Source organism: Schistocerca serialis, chromosome 7 (assembly GCF_023864345.2).
Source record: "Schistocerca serialis cubense isolate TAMUIC-IGC-003099 chromosome 7, iqSchSeri2.2, whole genome shotgun sequence".
NCBI classification, from domain to species: domain Eukaryota; kingdom Metazoa; phylum Arthropoda; class Insecta; order Orthoptera; family Acrididae; genus Schistocerca; species Schistocerca serialis.
Genome location: NC_064644.1, coordinates 135,731,350 through 135,746,249, shown reverse-complemented (window position 1 = coordinate 135,746,249; position 14,900 = coordinate 135,731,350). Strand labels below are relative to the sequence as shown.

Sequence of the window (14,900 nt, the reverse complement as noted above, 5' to 3'; positions counted from 1 at the left end):
TGGGTGGCTAACTTCAGTGGTAATTAATTCGGCAACGACGCAAGGTATCGAAACATCCTTACAAGCTTTTCAGACTGTTTCTAATTTCTCTGTATATACTATACGCATCAGCTGGCGAAGCCACGGGTAATAAGGTAGCTTTCTGTAAATACAAGGCCCGCATCTCGTGGACGTGCGGTAGCGTTCTCGCTTCCCACGCCCGGGTTCCCGGGTTCGATTCCCGGCGGGGTCGGAGATTTTCTCTGCCTCGTGATGGCTGGGTGTTATGTGGTGTCCTTAGGTTAGTTAGGTTTAAGTAGTTCTAAGTTCTAGGGGACTGATGACCATAGATGTTAAGTCCCATAGTGCTCAGAGCCATTTGAACCATTTGTAAATACAAGGTGTTACAAAAAGGTACGGCCAAACTTTCAGGAAACATTCCTCACACACAAATAAAGAAAAGATGTTATGTGCACATGTCTCCGGAAACGCTTAATTTCCATATTAGAGCTCATTTTAGTTTCGTCAGTATGGCCTCATTCCAACGTGATCAAATTGTAAATTTTCACAATCAACGTGTGTGGGCTGGCCGGGAATCCGCAAGCAATTGTGCAATCACGTCATCAACACAGATTTTCTGTGAACGTTTGGGCAGCCATTGTTGGTGATGTCTTGATTTGGCCCCATGTTCTTCCACCTACGCTCAATGGAGCACGTTATCATGATTTCATACGGGATACTCTACCTGTGCTGCTAGAACATGTGCCTTTACAAGTACGACACAACATGTGGTTCATGGACGATGGAGCTCCTGCACATTTCAGTCAAAGTGTTCGTACGCTTCTCAACAACAGATTCGGCGACCGATGGATTGGTAGAGGCGGACCAATTCCATAGCCTCCATGCTATCCTGGCCTCAACCCTCTTGACTTTCATTTATGGGGGCATTTGAAAGCTCTTGTTTACGCAACCCCGGTACCAAATGTAGAGACTCTTCGTGCTCGTATTGTGGACGGCTGTGATACAATACGCCATTCTCCAGGGCTGCATCAGCGTGTCAGGGATTCCATGCGACGGAGGGTGGATGCATGTATCCTCGCTAACGGAGGTCATTTTGAACATTTCCTGTAACAAAGTGTTTGAAGTCGCGCTGGTACGTTCTGTTGCTGTGTGTTTCCATTCCATGATTAATGCGATTTGAAGAGAAGTAATAAAATGAGCTCTAACATGGAAAGTAAGCGTTTCCGGACACATGTCCACATAAGATATTTTCTTTCTTTGTGTGTGAAGAATGTTACCTGAAAGTTTGGCCGTACCTTTTTGTAACATCCTGTATACACGAAACATAGTGTTTCGGGTCGAATAGTACGTGTTTTAGATTGTGACACTATTGAGTACTTCGAATAAAACATTCGTATAACGTGTGCCAAATTTTTATTGATTACGGAGATAAGGCTCATTATAGAGATAAGTTCCATTTCTCGTGTTGTGCTTGAGTTCACATAACTAAATTTTTACATTTGTGACAGTGACTGTGACTTGTTGGCTGAACGCTGTGTCGTTTAAGTTCGCGCACGTATTTACAAATGCTGATTATGCGTTTTTGGCATCTGTGTACGGAAACGCCACTGGTGGTTGTAGAGAATAGCATAGACGATTTCCTAATTGCAGAGTACCGGTATCGAGAGGGTTTACTCGCGTTATCACTATACTGTTTGGTGCCAACGGCCCTGCCGTAGTGGTAACAGAGGTTCCCGTCAGATCACCGAAGTTAAGCACTGTTGGGCTTGGCTATCACTTGGATGGATGACTGTCCGAGTCTGTCGAGCAGTGCTGGCAAAGTTCGGTGCACTGAGCTCTCGTCAGGTCAGATGAGGAGCTACTTGACAGAGAAGTTGCGGCTCCGGTCACGAGAAACACGATGGCTGGGAGTGTGGTGTGCTGACCACATGCTCCTCCATATCCGCATACAGTGAGGTCTATCAGCTTAGGATGACATAGCGGTCGGTGGGTACCGATTTTTGGACGGAGTTAGTTGGTTAATTAGTGTGAGGTTGGTGCTGTGTCCAAGAGCCATTAAGAGTGATTCGGCTGCCCCTGCTGCTGGGTTTTACACAAACCCCAGTGCCTCCAAATACCAAACACTTCATATTCTCAAGTATACTACGTACAAGCTATTAGTTCTGCAGAAATAATGAATAATAACTTTTTGTATGAAAGGTAATTTTCGGTGGAAGCCAAAGTTCTCAAGGTATTCAAGAAAAACCCATTTGAAGGTCACTTATGTACATTTTTCTTGAATAATTCGAAAAATACGGTATCTAGCGAAAATATATCCAAAATATAAATACATTAAATTTCCTACGAAAAGATCCTGTTCATCTTTTCTGGTATTCAAGAAAAACCCATTTGAAGGTCACTTATGTACATTTTTCTTGAATAATTCGAAAAATACGGTATCTAGCGAAAATATATCCAAAATATAAATACATTAAATTTCCTACGAAAAGATCCTGTTCATCTTTTCTGTAGGACTAATAGTTTGAATGTAACGAGCGAGAGAATACGAAATTCTAGCACATAGTATTTCAAGGTACTACAGGTTACATGAAATCCAGAGGTAGGGACAACTGAGTCACCGTGTATTTCATCTCATCGTATAAAAGAATAGAATGTAGAAGTAGTAGTAGTAGTAGTAGTAGTAGTAGAAGAAGAAGAAGAAGAAGAAGACACCATTAAGTTGGCAGAACATAGTCTCTCAAGAAGCACACATAATTTCTCCATGTGTCGGTGAGATGTATGATGGGCTGGGATTTTTGTGTTACAGCAATACAGAGCCTCATTATCTACACTTAGACTTTTCTGTAAACGAGTTCCCAGCTTCATAGGAAGAGGCACTTTTGGCTACAAGGATGGATATGTACTTCCAGCACGATGGGGCCTCTGGGCATTCTAGTCGTCACATGGCTTAACATTCCCCGGCAGAAAAGAATGTCGAATTTGGGGCGACGAAGGTCTCAAAAGCTTTCCACTTTAGTCATTTTCCTGTTGGGATTGCTGATAGGCGAAATGTACAAAGAAAAAGTAAGTAGAAGAGACAGTTTGAGCGTTCGGCTTATGAATAGTGTTGCCCTCATAAATGAACTTCAAGATGACCTCAGAAAAGCTACATGTGGTGTTTCAAGAAAATTCAAAAGCGTTTGAAATCGGAGGTGGAATTTATTAAAATCAACTTTGAACTTAATCATTTGTCTCTGCTTAACACCTTCTTTGAATATTTCTTTGTAGTACGTAATAACAGCTGTATATATGTAACCATAAAAACTAGACACATGTTACATGGAATTCTTCATTGGAATTAGCCTAAGCGTTTCCCAACCGCCGTTTCATGCCGTTTCTCGTTCCTGTCACATGCCAGAATACATATAAGGTACGTCGCGCTATTTGTAATGTCTTGAAATCTTCTGCAGATAAAATAACTAGAACACAAAAAATTTATCGCCAAACGTTTTTACAGTAATAAACTTGTAAAATATCTACCTCACAGTCGTCCCATCATAAAAAATATTGTATGTACTTAATTACTTTGCATTTTTGTATCTATGAAAAAAAATCATATGTAGGAATGTTGCGAGAGTTTGAAACGTACTTCGGTGTGCCCCAAAAGAAAAAAAAATATTGTGAAACGGGGCGCGTATACTACCACCTCCTAAAATATTTAGTATTCTTCCTGAAACAACTTGTATTTCGTGATTGGCACAGTTGATCAGTAGGTGACGTATTCGATTCCTGGGGACGTCTCAGGTTTTTCTATGGTGTAAAGATCGAAAGGGTCTCTCGAAGACAACTGACGGGCTATTTGAATAAACAGGCAGAGGGCTTGGCAAAAAAAAGGTCGCAAGAATTCCTAACGCTTGATCAAGTCTATGAGCTGCACAACATTAATATTACCATATATTATTACTAAAATTTTCATCGGTTTCATGAAAAAGTACTGTTAACTGTTTCAAGGCTATTCATATACGAATGTAATATACGAGAGATATCACAGCAAAAAATTTTCAGTTCTCTCTGTTCTAAGGCACAATGTTCTATGCTAGTGTTGGACGATGTTTTTAAGTTCGATGGGCCACTTGCGTAGCCAAGAACTGCTCAGCATCTCACATAAGCGACTTACGTGTACAATATAGGCCGGTGTTCCAACAACAAACCCCCTTTAATTACAAGTAGACCGTTATTGATTACTTGTAAACGTAATTATTTATTTAGCCAATTACCGAAACAAGCCAATTACGAGAAATGAATATTGCGAAAGTTTTATTTGCAGATCGTCTTCTTTCTCTCTGCATTAGTAGCTCGTTATCAGACTGTCAGGCTTTACTCGCTTTATTCCAAATCAACTCGAAGAACCATTATTCAGAGCTGTATTTCTTTCATTACTGCATAAGCAGTATAAGGGCATTATCAGTGGAAATAATACTGTATACATATCTCTGACCGAGTTTTAAAACAATATTTCGCATCAGTGGTCTAATACTGGGCGTCCCAGGAGGAATGACGAATTATCCACAATATAACAGGAACGATAATTTGAAGCAAAAAAAGTGTAGTAAACATGGGCTCTAAAATGAACCCCTTAAGACCTATGAGCACTTGTTCGGTAGAAGAGCTGTGTTTCAACGTGGTGAAGATTAAGAAGTGCTGATATTTCTCGAGATATGCATTTTGGAGCCCATATTTACCAGACTTTTTCGATTCGTATAGTCGTTCCTGTAATATCACTGAATAGAGAACCTTACTCCTGTATAAAGAAACAACCATCCGTTAACAGACCGTGGAGAGGAATCATCATCATCTTCTTCTTCTTCAGTACACGTGAATACATTTCCAGGCGTTTAGTTTCAATAATGTTCAATTACAAGTCTGCTGATATATTACGTAGAAAGAAGGAATGTAACAGTAAAATTCTGCAAAAATCAGTTGGTAATTGGTACAATCTGTTGAATGGTACCATAAACACAGATACATTTTGTCTTATAAAGATTGATTTTTACTGTAAAAACTTCTGAATGCATCTTCATCCTACTCTTCGTTATCATCTTGTTCACCTGCATCTTTTCTCCAGCATTTTCCTGAAATTGATTTTCCTGACTGGAAGAGTCGAATGCATATAATTCTAAATTTTACGAATATCAATTGTAAGAAATGTTATTTACCTTGAGAATGCAATTCAGTATGGATTTTAAAGGTAGAACACTGTTGTGACAAATTAAATCCTAACAAGATTCTTAGGATTTGGAAAGATTTGAAATGAAGTATAGACAGGAAGAGGCATTTACGGTATCCACAATAAATAAACAAGGTCATGTTAGGAAACGACGGTTACTACTCTGATTATTCATCTCTGCTGTATAGTGGAAGCAGTATAGGAAATAAAATATGTTCTCTACAGTGAAGAGGGTTACATACAATGTTTTGGTTCCGCAGGTGACATGGCTTTTCTCAGCTAAAATAACGAGTTTAAATGACGTATTAGATGAAGCAAGTTTATTTCTAAATGTACGCTCAACAAACAATAGTTGGGAAGGTTAACTATTATTTCCTTCCATCTATTCATATTCCCCCCCCCCCCCCCCCCCCCAATGAACCATCGACCTTGCCGTTGGTGGGGAGGCTTGCGTGACTCAGCGATACAGACAGCCGTACCGTAGGTGCAACCACAACGGAGGGATATCTGTTGAGAGGCCAGACAAACGTGTGGTTCCTGAAGAGGGGCAGCAGCCTTTTCAGTAGTTGCAAGGGCAACAGTCTGGATGATTGACTGATCTGGCCTTGTAACAATAACCAAAACAGCCTTGCTGTGCTGGTACTGCGAACGGCTGAAAGCAAGGGGAAACTACGGCCGTAATTTTTCCCGAGGGCATGCAGCTTTACTGTATGATTAAATGATGATGGCGTTCTCTTGGGTAAAATATTCCGGAGGTAAAATAGTCTCCCATTCGGATCTCCGGGCGGGGACTACTCAAGAGGATGTTGTTATCAGGAGAAAGAAAACTGGCGTTCTACGGATCGGAGCGTGGAATGTCAGATCCCTTAATCGGGCAGGTAGGTTAGAAAATTTAAAAAGGGAAATGGATAGGTTAAAGTTAGATATAGTGGGAATTAGTGAAGTTCGGTGGCAGGAGGAACAAGACTTCTGGTCAGGTGACTACAGGGTTGTAAACACAAAATCAAATAGGGGTCATGCTGGAGTAGGTTTAATAATGAATTGGAAAATAGGAATGCGGGTAAGCTACTACAAACAGCATAGTGGAAGCATTAATGTGGCCAAGATAGATACGAGGCCCACACCTACTACAGTAGTAAAAGGTTTATATGCCAACTAGCTCTGCAGATGACGAAGAAATTGAAGAAATGTATGATGAAATAAAAGAAATTATTCAGATAGTGAAGGGTGATGAAAATTTAATAGTCATGGGTGACTGGAATTCGGTAGTAGGAAACGGGAGAGAAGGAAACGTAGTAGGTGAATATGGATTGGGGCTAAGAAATGAAAGAGGAAGCCGCCTGGTAGAATTTTGCACAGAGCACAACTTAATCATAGCTAACACTTGGTTTAAGAATCATGAAAGAAGGTTGTAAACAGGGAAGAACCCTGGAGATACTAACAAGGGAACCTCCCCATCGCACCCCCCTCAGATTTAGTTATAAGTTGGCACAGTGGATAGGCCTTGATAAACTGAACACAGATCAATTGAGAAAACAGGAAGAAGTTGTGTGGAACTGTGAAAAAATAAGCAAAATATACTAATTGAGTAGTCAATGGGCCACATAAGCACCATAATGGAGCATGCGAGATTAGGAGCGCCGTGGTCCCGTGGTAGCGTGAGCAGCTGGAGAACGAGAGGTCCTTGGTTCAATTTTTCCCTCGACTGAAAATTTTACGTTCTTTATTTTTGCATAGTTATTATCTGTCCGTTCGTTCATTGACATCTCTGTTCACTGTAATAAGTTTAGTGTCTGTGTTTTGCGACCGCATCGCAAAACCGTGCGATTAGTAGACGAAAGGACGTGCCTCTCCAATGGGAACAGAAAACATTTGTCGCAAGGTCATAGGTCAACCGATTCCTCCACAGGAAAACACATCTGATATATTCTATACGACACTGGTGACGGCATGTGCGTCACATGACAGGAATATATTGTCGACCCACCTAACTTGTACTCTTGGCGAATGGGTAAAAAGATTCTTCTACCTTGCCCGATTTAGGTTTTCTTGTGGATGTGATAATCACTCCCAAAAAAGTGATGAAAACGTAAGAGTTTGTCACACAAACTGAAAATAAAAAATTAAACTTTTCACTCGATGGAAGATTTGAACCCAGGACCTTTCGTTCCGCAGCTGCTCACGTTACCACGAGACCACGGCGCTCCTGCGTGCCTATTGTCCTTAATGTTGCTTATCTTTCCTTGAACTACTCAGTTTGTATATTTTTCTTATTTCTTCACAGTTCCACACAACTTCTTCCTGTTTTGTCAATTGATCTGTGTTCATTTTTACAAGGCCTATCCACTGTGCTAACTTATAACTAAATCTGAGGGGGGTGCGATGGGGAGGTTCCCTTGTAAGAGGTATCAGATAGATTATATAATGGTCTCAAAAATGAGATCGACAGGAAGTGCAAAATGGCTAAGCAGGGATGGCTAGAGGATAAATGTAAGGATGCAGAGGCTTATCTCACTAGGGGTAAGATAGATACTGCCTACAGGAAAATTAAAGGGACCTTTGGAGATAAGAGAACAACATGTATGAACGTCAAGAACTGAGATGGAAACCCAGTTCTAAGCAAAGAAGGGAAAGCAGAAAGGTGGAAGGTGTATATAGAGGGTCTATACAAGGGCGATGTACTTGAGGACAATATTATGGAAGTGGAAGAGGATGTAGATGAAGATGAAATGGGAGATACGATACTGCGTGAAGAGTTTGACAGAGCACTGAAACACCTGAGTCGAAACAAGGCCCCCGGAGTAGACAACATTCCATTGGAACTACTGACGGCCTTGGGAGAGCCAGTCCTGACAAAACTCTACCATCTGGTGAGCAAGATGTATGAGACAGGCGAAATACCCTCAGACTTCAAGAAGAATATAATAATTCCAATCCCAAAGAAAGCCGGTGTTGACAGACGTGAAAATTACCGAACAATCAGTTTAATAAGCCACAGCTGCAAAATACTAACACGAATTCTTTACAGACGAATGGAAAAACTAGTAGAAGCCGACCTCGGGGAAGATCAGTTTGGATTCCGTAGAAATATTGGAACACGTGAGGCAATACTGACTTTACGACTTATCTTAGAAGAAAGATTAAGGAAAGGCAAACCTACGTTTCTAGCATTTGTAGACTTAGAGAAAGCTTTTGACAATGTTGACTGGATTACTCTCTTTCAAATTCTGAATGTGGCAGGGGTAAAATACAGGGAGCGAAAGGCTATTTACAATTTGTACAGAAACCAGATGGCAGTTATAAGAGTCGAGGGACATGAAAGGGAAGCAGTTGTTGGGAAGGGAGTAAGACAGGGTTGTAGCCTCTCCCCAATGTTATTCAATCTGTATATTGAGCAAGCAGTAAAGGAAACAAAAGAAAAACTCGGAGTGGGTATTAAAATCCATGGAGAAGAAATAAAAACTTTGAGGTTCGCCGATGACATTGTAATTCTGTCAGAGACAGCAAAGGACTTGGAAGAGCAGTTGAACGGAATGGATAGCGTCTTGAAAGGAGGATATAAGATGAACATCAACAAAAGCAAAACGAGGATAACGGAATGTAGTCGAATTAAGTCGAGTGATGCTGAGGGAATTAGATTAGGAAATGAGACACTTAAAGTAGTAAAGGAGTTTTGCTATTTGGGGAGCAAAATAACTGATGATGGTCAAAGTAGAGAGGATATAAAATGTAGACTTGCAATGGCAAGGAAAGCGTTTCTGAAGAAGAGAAATTTGTTAACATCGAATATAGATTTAAGTGTCAGGAAGTCATTTCTGAAAGTATTTGTATTTAGTGTAGCCATGTATGGAAGTGAAACATGGACGATAAATAGTTTGGACAAGAAGAGAATAGAAGCTTTCGAAATGTGGTGCTACAGAAGAATGCTGAAGATTAGATGGGTAGATCACATAACTAATGAGGAAGTATTGAATAGGATTGGGGAGAAGAGAAGTTTGTGGCATAACTTGACCAGTAGAAGGGATCGGTTGGTAGGACATGTTCTGAGGCATCAAGGGATCACCAATTTAGCATTGGAGGGCAGTGTGGAGGGTAAAGATTGTAGAGGGAGACCAAGAGATGAATACACTAAGCAGATTCAGATTCAGAAGGATGTAGGTTGTAGTAGGTACTGGGAGATGAAGAAGCTTGCACAGGATAGAGTAGCATGGAGAGCTGCATCAAACCAGTCTCAGGACTGAAGACCACAACAACAACAACAACAACAACAACAACATTCATATTCCATCTGTCAGTAGAACCCATTTGACCATAACTGACATTATGCGAGATGCTTATGGAAGGATAAAATATATATTTTGAGGTTTAAAGGAACCTTTTCTGAGGTGCCCCACATCGATTCTATAGCATCTCCCATTGTTGTATTTTTGTGACACGTTCGCACGGTTTAAGCAAAGCCATGGCAAATAGCGTAGACCTTGATTCAATATTCTCCCTATCTTCTGTTAATCCTACTTTGTGCAAGTGCCAGAGACCGCTGTGCACTGGACAATACTCAGCCGAAAGGGTTTTGTGTAAGCGACTTCCTTCGTGGAGGGTCATCCGACGAACCTGTTGGTACCTGCCCTTACCCTGTACTATACTCACTTGGACGTTTAACTGTAAAATTTTTCCGGCAATGTAAAAAACTCATACTTGGTACTCTTCCCAGAGTTTGTGGATGCTATAATCAATATTGTTATCTTCGTGTATTTGCCCATTTATTAAGAGGAGTGGCTGTCAGTCTCTGTAACAAACCTTGTACCGTTGCAATTCTTCGTTCTCGTAAGATAATGGAACTAATAATTACAAATATATAAATATACCTCTTAACAGCCACTTTAGCATGTCGGCTTCCGCGAATGTAAATCTTAGGGTCTTTAATAATGTTAAAACGACTTCAGATTAATCTTCGTCCGAGACGACAAACACATAGTGACTATGCCACCAAGCGACAATCCCATGAGGCGGTGTCGCATACCGCACAACAAAGGTTCTAATGTTAAGGCGTAGAGTATCTTCGGTAAGGGGCATCCCTGTCAAATAGAGCGGCGAATCTGCAAGGTGTTCGACAGTCTACCGTTGATAAGCGCTTTCGATGTTGCACCACATAGTAGTCGAAGCACCGCCTCGGCGAAGGCGCCCCTGTAATGCAGATTCTAAAGAACGGCATTTAAGTGCGTATGATGTACATGATCAAACACTTGACTAAAGTCGATTGCATCCAGAGCTCCTTGTGCACGATGCAACTTAGCGATGGAAAATCAGGTCTCTGTAGTGGCACAGTGCGGTGCGGATATTAGAAGTCTCACCCATCGATGCCTAATCCAGTGATAGGACATGAGACATCTTACGCCGAATTCAAGCTGCCAGTAGACGTGTGATGAATTTCATATCACCTTTCAACAAAGTTAATGGTCGGTAGACCGTAATACGTGATCCTCCGCAACGTTTGCGGATTGGGATAATGGCACCTTCCACAAAGGCAGCTGGAAATTGCACTTCTGACGTCATGAGCTCTTGACATGTCCAACAGCGTACCAAGAGCCTCGGGAAAGTCCTGTAACACTCCAGGGGTAACCCACCCGGTCTTGGTCTTTTCCAATGGTATCCAACACTTATTCTTCAGTCACCGGTTCTAGCAGTTACTGTTAGAGTTCCGGCGTAACCGCGGCGTGCGTCAAACCAGCGGCAGCAGCAATGACCTCTGGATCAGATCTCCACGTACAGGTGAGAATAATAGATAAAGTACGCATTGCTTATGTCTCTTTGCATGACCTGACCTACGCCGTCTTCCGTTGTGACCTCATGGATCAAAGTCCTGTGTCTGCACTTTCGTTCCATAGCTTTATGGTACATCGAGGGCCTTTTGTGAGCAGTTTCGACCGTTTAACGTGCACGAATGGTGGTCCATTGTAAGTGCTGACGGATCATAGTCACAATCTTCACTTTTGCTCTGCTGACAGTCATCTGGCGGTCCTACAATTTCGGGATAACGGGACACTCCCTGAGGATGGCGTAGAACTCTGTAGTGCTGCGTCTCCAAGCCGCAGCTTCCGTACTAAACCTATTCAAGGAACGTCGAAGACTCGGCTTGGCACAGTCCAGCCACCCTTATAAAGCAGGCGTATACGCTCCTCGTCGTCGTAGGCACTGTCTTCCCATGTCTCGTACCGCCCTCTGACAATCCGGTGAGGTTAAATGTTCACGGGCTGCGGCTACGTTACACCTTTTGCATCTAAGCGTGATGGTACCGATGTAAGCAGTATCATCAGTAAATGCTGCTAACCTGTCAATTATGCTGGACGAATGTTCCGTGAAGTGTGTGAAAACCGGTCTACCTGCGTAGATAACGTCCCAAGTGTCTACCAATAAGAGCTCGCGAATGACAGCGCTGAATCTGGTCCTTGGGAAATCGTGTGCAATTAAAATCGCCCCCGATCATCATATCTATCCTCCCTTTGCTTAATTGCCTTAATTCCTCAGTAGGAATAGCAAAAGTTCACGCCTCTTGCTGGTAGCGGCAAGTGCGTAACCATTGACGAGATGTATCACTTGGACCGTAAGCGCTATGCACCTGGGATTCGGTAGTTAACGTACATCGGTAGCTACTAAACCTTCTTTGAGAAGTATTGCGACGCCACTGTCCGTATCCAACGCATGTGATATGCATGTCGTGTATTCAGAGATGTCCATGAAGCCAAGAACGTATACCTATTGCAATAAGGCCACGCCAATGTCGGTCGCATAAAGTGTTTCGCGTAACAACGACAAATCACGTGCAATTGGATTGTATTGATGTCGATAGTCGCGAATCGATATGACTAAGGTAATGGCAGTCGTCAGTGTTAGCAGTGGCGATGAATTTGCTCACCCCAACTCCATCCTGTCGTCTATATTATCATGCTGTCCGACGGTGACGAGGGGTTGATTGGGGGGGGGGGGGGGGAATTCCTCCTCTTCTACAAGGGCTGCGCCTGCCAAATAGTCGTCATCCACGTCGTCCGCCCACGAGTCACTGGAGAGAGGCTGCCGGGGGGCTATAGCAGCAACCAAAGATGACTTTGCCGTGGTTCCTCGGGGTTGCGACAGTGTTCCATTGCCCCCTTCATCTCCGAACGGGTTTCCAGGAGAAGAAGAATCCATCGTCTCAGTTCTTAAACGGGGAGAAGTGTCAGTCGACGCTTCCGTAGCAGGTGCGTCCACGACACGTTCGAAATCAGTACGTTCGTTATCTGCCCACAAGTGACAAGTGACAGGTGGCGTCTGTCTGCGTTTCTTGTGCTTGCGAGGCGAACGCTGCTTCCGGACGTGCGTCTCCGAGTCAGAATGTGAGAGCAGAACTGACTCCTCTGCGGCTTCTGAGAGGAAAGCGTGGATTGGCAGGACTAGCGGATCAAAATCAATCCGCTCGTTGTGGGGTGGCACTTGCTGTTTGGGGTTATCTGGCGACTCCCTCAACAGCGAGCGGGTGGTATGGGCCTCGTCAGTAACGTGTTAGTTTGTCTGCAGTGGTAATCTGTCCCAATTACCAGTGGCAGTCGTTGTAGGTGTCGGCACTTCTGCGCCACACTTGGTAGGTGCATAGTTAATTGGTAGAATCGAACGAGGAACATGTAGTACCGCTTTACCTGATGGAATCTGGGTGATCCGCTGCTGCAAACAATCAGGACGAATATGATCCTGCTGTCCACATCCTGAGAATGCGAGCAGTTGCCCATCGTACACGATAATTGCCCGATAACCGGCAATGTTTAGGTATGAAGGAACGTGCTTCATGAGTTCGATTTTGACCTGCCCTACTCCATTGAGTACGGGATACATTGTAAAAGTCTGCCAAGTGGCTGACAGTCCCGTATGGCTAAAGAGCAGAAATAACGGAATCGACGGGTACCTCAAAAGGCAGCTCGAATACCCCGAGGGTCCTCATGCCCAGGCCTGCATGTTCATCGGTAACAGCGCCACTATGCCCACCTGAGTGCCTGACCTGGAGTTTTCTGGCAGCACCGGTAACCACCTTCGTGCACGCTTCTTCGTTAATCATCTTAACATTGACGACACTGACCGTGATCGGAAAGTGAATATCAGTGATGTCCTGTGGATCTAGCTGTAGTTCATCTCGCAAGAAGGTTTTTGTTCAAATGGCTCTGAGCACTATGGGACTTAACATATATGGTCATCAGTCCCCTAGAACTTAGAACTACTTAAACCTAACTAACCTAAGGACATCACACAACACCCAGTCATCACGAGGCAGAGAAAATCCCCGACCCCGCCGGGAATCGAACCCGGGAACCCGGGCGCGGGAAGCGAGAACGCGACCGCACGACCACGAGCTGCGGACAAGAAGGTTTCTACTTACAAGGGAACCTCCCCATCGCACCCCCCTCAGATTTAGTTATAAGTTGGCACAGTGGATAGGCCTTGATAAACTGAACACAGATCAATCGAGAAAACAGGAAGAAGTTGTGTGGAACTGTGAAAAAATAAGCAAAATATACAAACTGAGTAGTCCACGGGTCGCATAGGCAACATCATGGACAAAGTGAGCTCAGGAGCGTCGTGGTCCCGTGGTATCGTGAGCAGCTGCTGAACGAGAGGTACTTGGTTCAAGTTTTCCAACGAGTGAAAATTTTAATTTCTTTACTTTTGCATAGTTATTATCTGTCCGTTCGTTCATTGACGTCTTTGTTCACTGTAATAAGTTTAGTGTCTGTGTTTTGCGACCGCATCGCAAAACCGTGCGATTAGTAGACGAAAGGACGTGCCTCTCCAATGGTAACCGAAAACATTTGATCGCAAGGTCATAGGTCAACCGATTCCTCCACAGGAAAACACATCTGATATATTCTATATGACACTGGTGACGGCATGTGCGTCACATGACAGGAATATGTTGTCGACCCACCTAACTTGTACACTTGGCGAAGGGGTAAAAAGATTCTTCTACCTTGCCCGATTTAGGTTTTCTTGTGGATGTGATAATCACTCCCAAAAAAGTGATGAAAACGTAAGAGTTTGTCACATAAACTGAAAATAAAAAATTAAACTTTTCACTTGATGGAAGATTTGAACCCAGGACCTTTTGTTCCGCAGCTGCTCACGTTACCACGAGACCACGGCGATCCTGCGTTCCGAATGTCCTTGACGTTGCATATCTTCCCATGAACTACTCAGTTTGTATATTTTGCTTATTTTTTCATAGTTCCACACAACTTCTTCTTGTTTTCTCAATTGATCTGTGTTCAGTTTATCAAGGCCTATCCTCTGTGCCAGCTTATAACTAAATCTGAGGGGGGTGCAATGGGGAGGTTCCCTTGTTAGTATGCTCGCGGTCGTGGATATTCAGTCGTATAGGACTGCGCCATGTTACTTCAATGAACTTCTAGCAAGCGACTCGCGCTCGCGCAAAGTAAACAAACTCACATACGCCACTAGACTGGCGGGACACAAAGCAAATGCTCCCGCCGCTCCGTCGCTGACGGCCAACTGGCCACTAAACCGTCGGGACTCAGGGAACATCGCGTCTGCACGGAATACTCTAGCACGCCTCTCGACAGACCCAAATTGCCAACTTATCCACGCGCTACTAATATAGTGCCCTTGCCGGTTATCCTCATTACTCGCGCCGTTTCCATGATTCCTGTAGTAGCTC

At 43.3% G+C, this 14,900-nt stretch overlaps 1 protein-coding gene across 1 annotated transcript in view; it reads left to right on the top strand.

Annotated features, from left to right (window-relative positions):
* Positions 1-14,900, top strand: part of LOC126412579 (calcium/calmodulin-dependent protein kinase type IV-like) — a 586,558-nt gene that overhangs the window by 163,597 nt on the left and 408,061 nt on the right. The gene's annotated exons all lie outside the window — the stretch shown is intronic.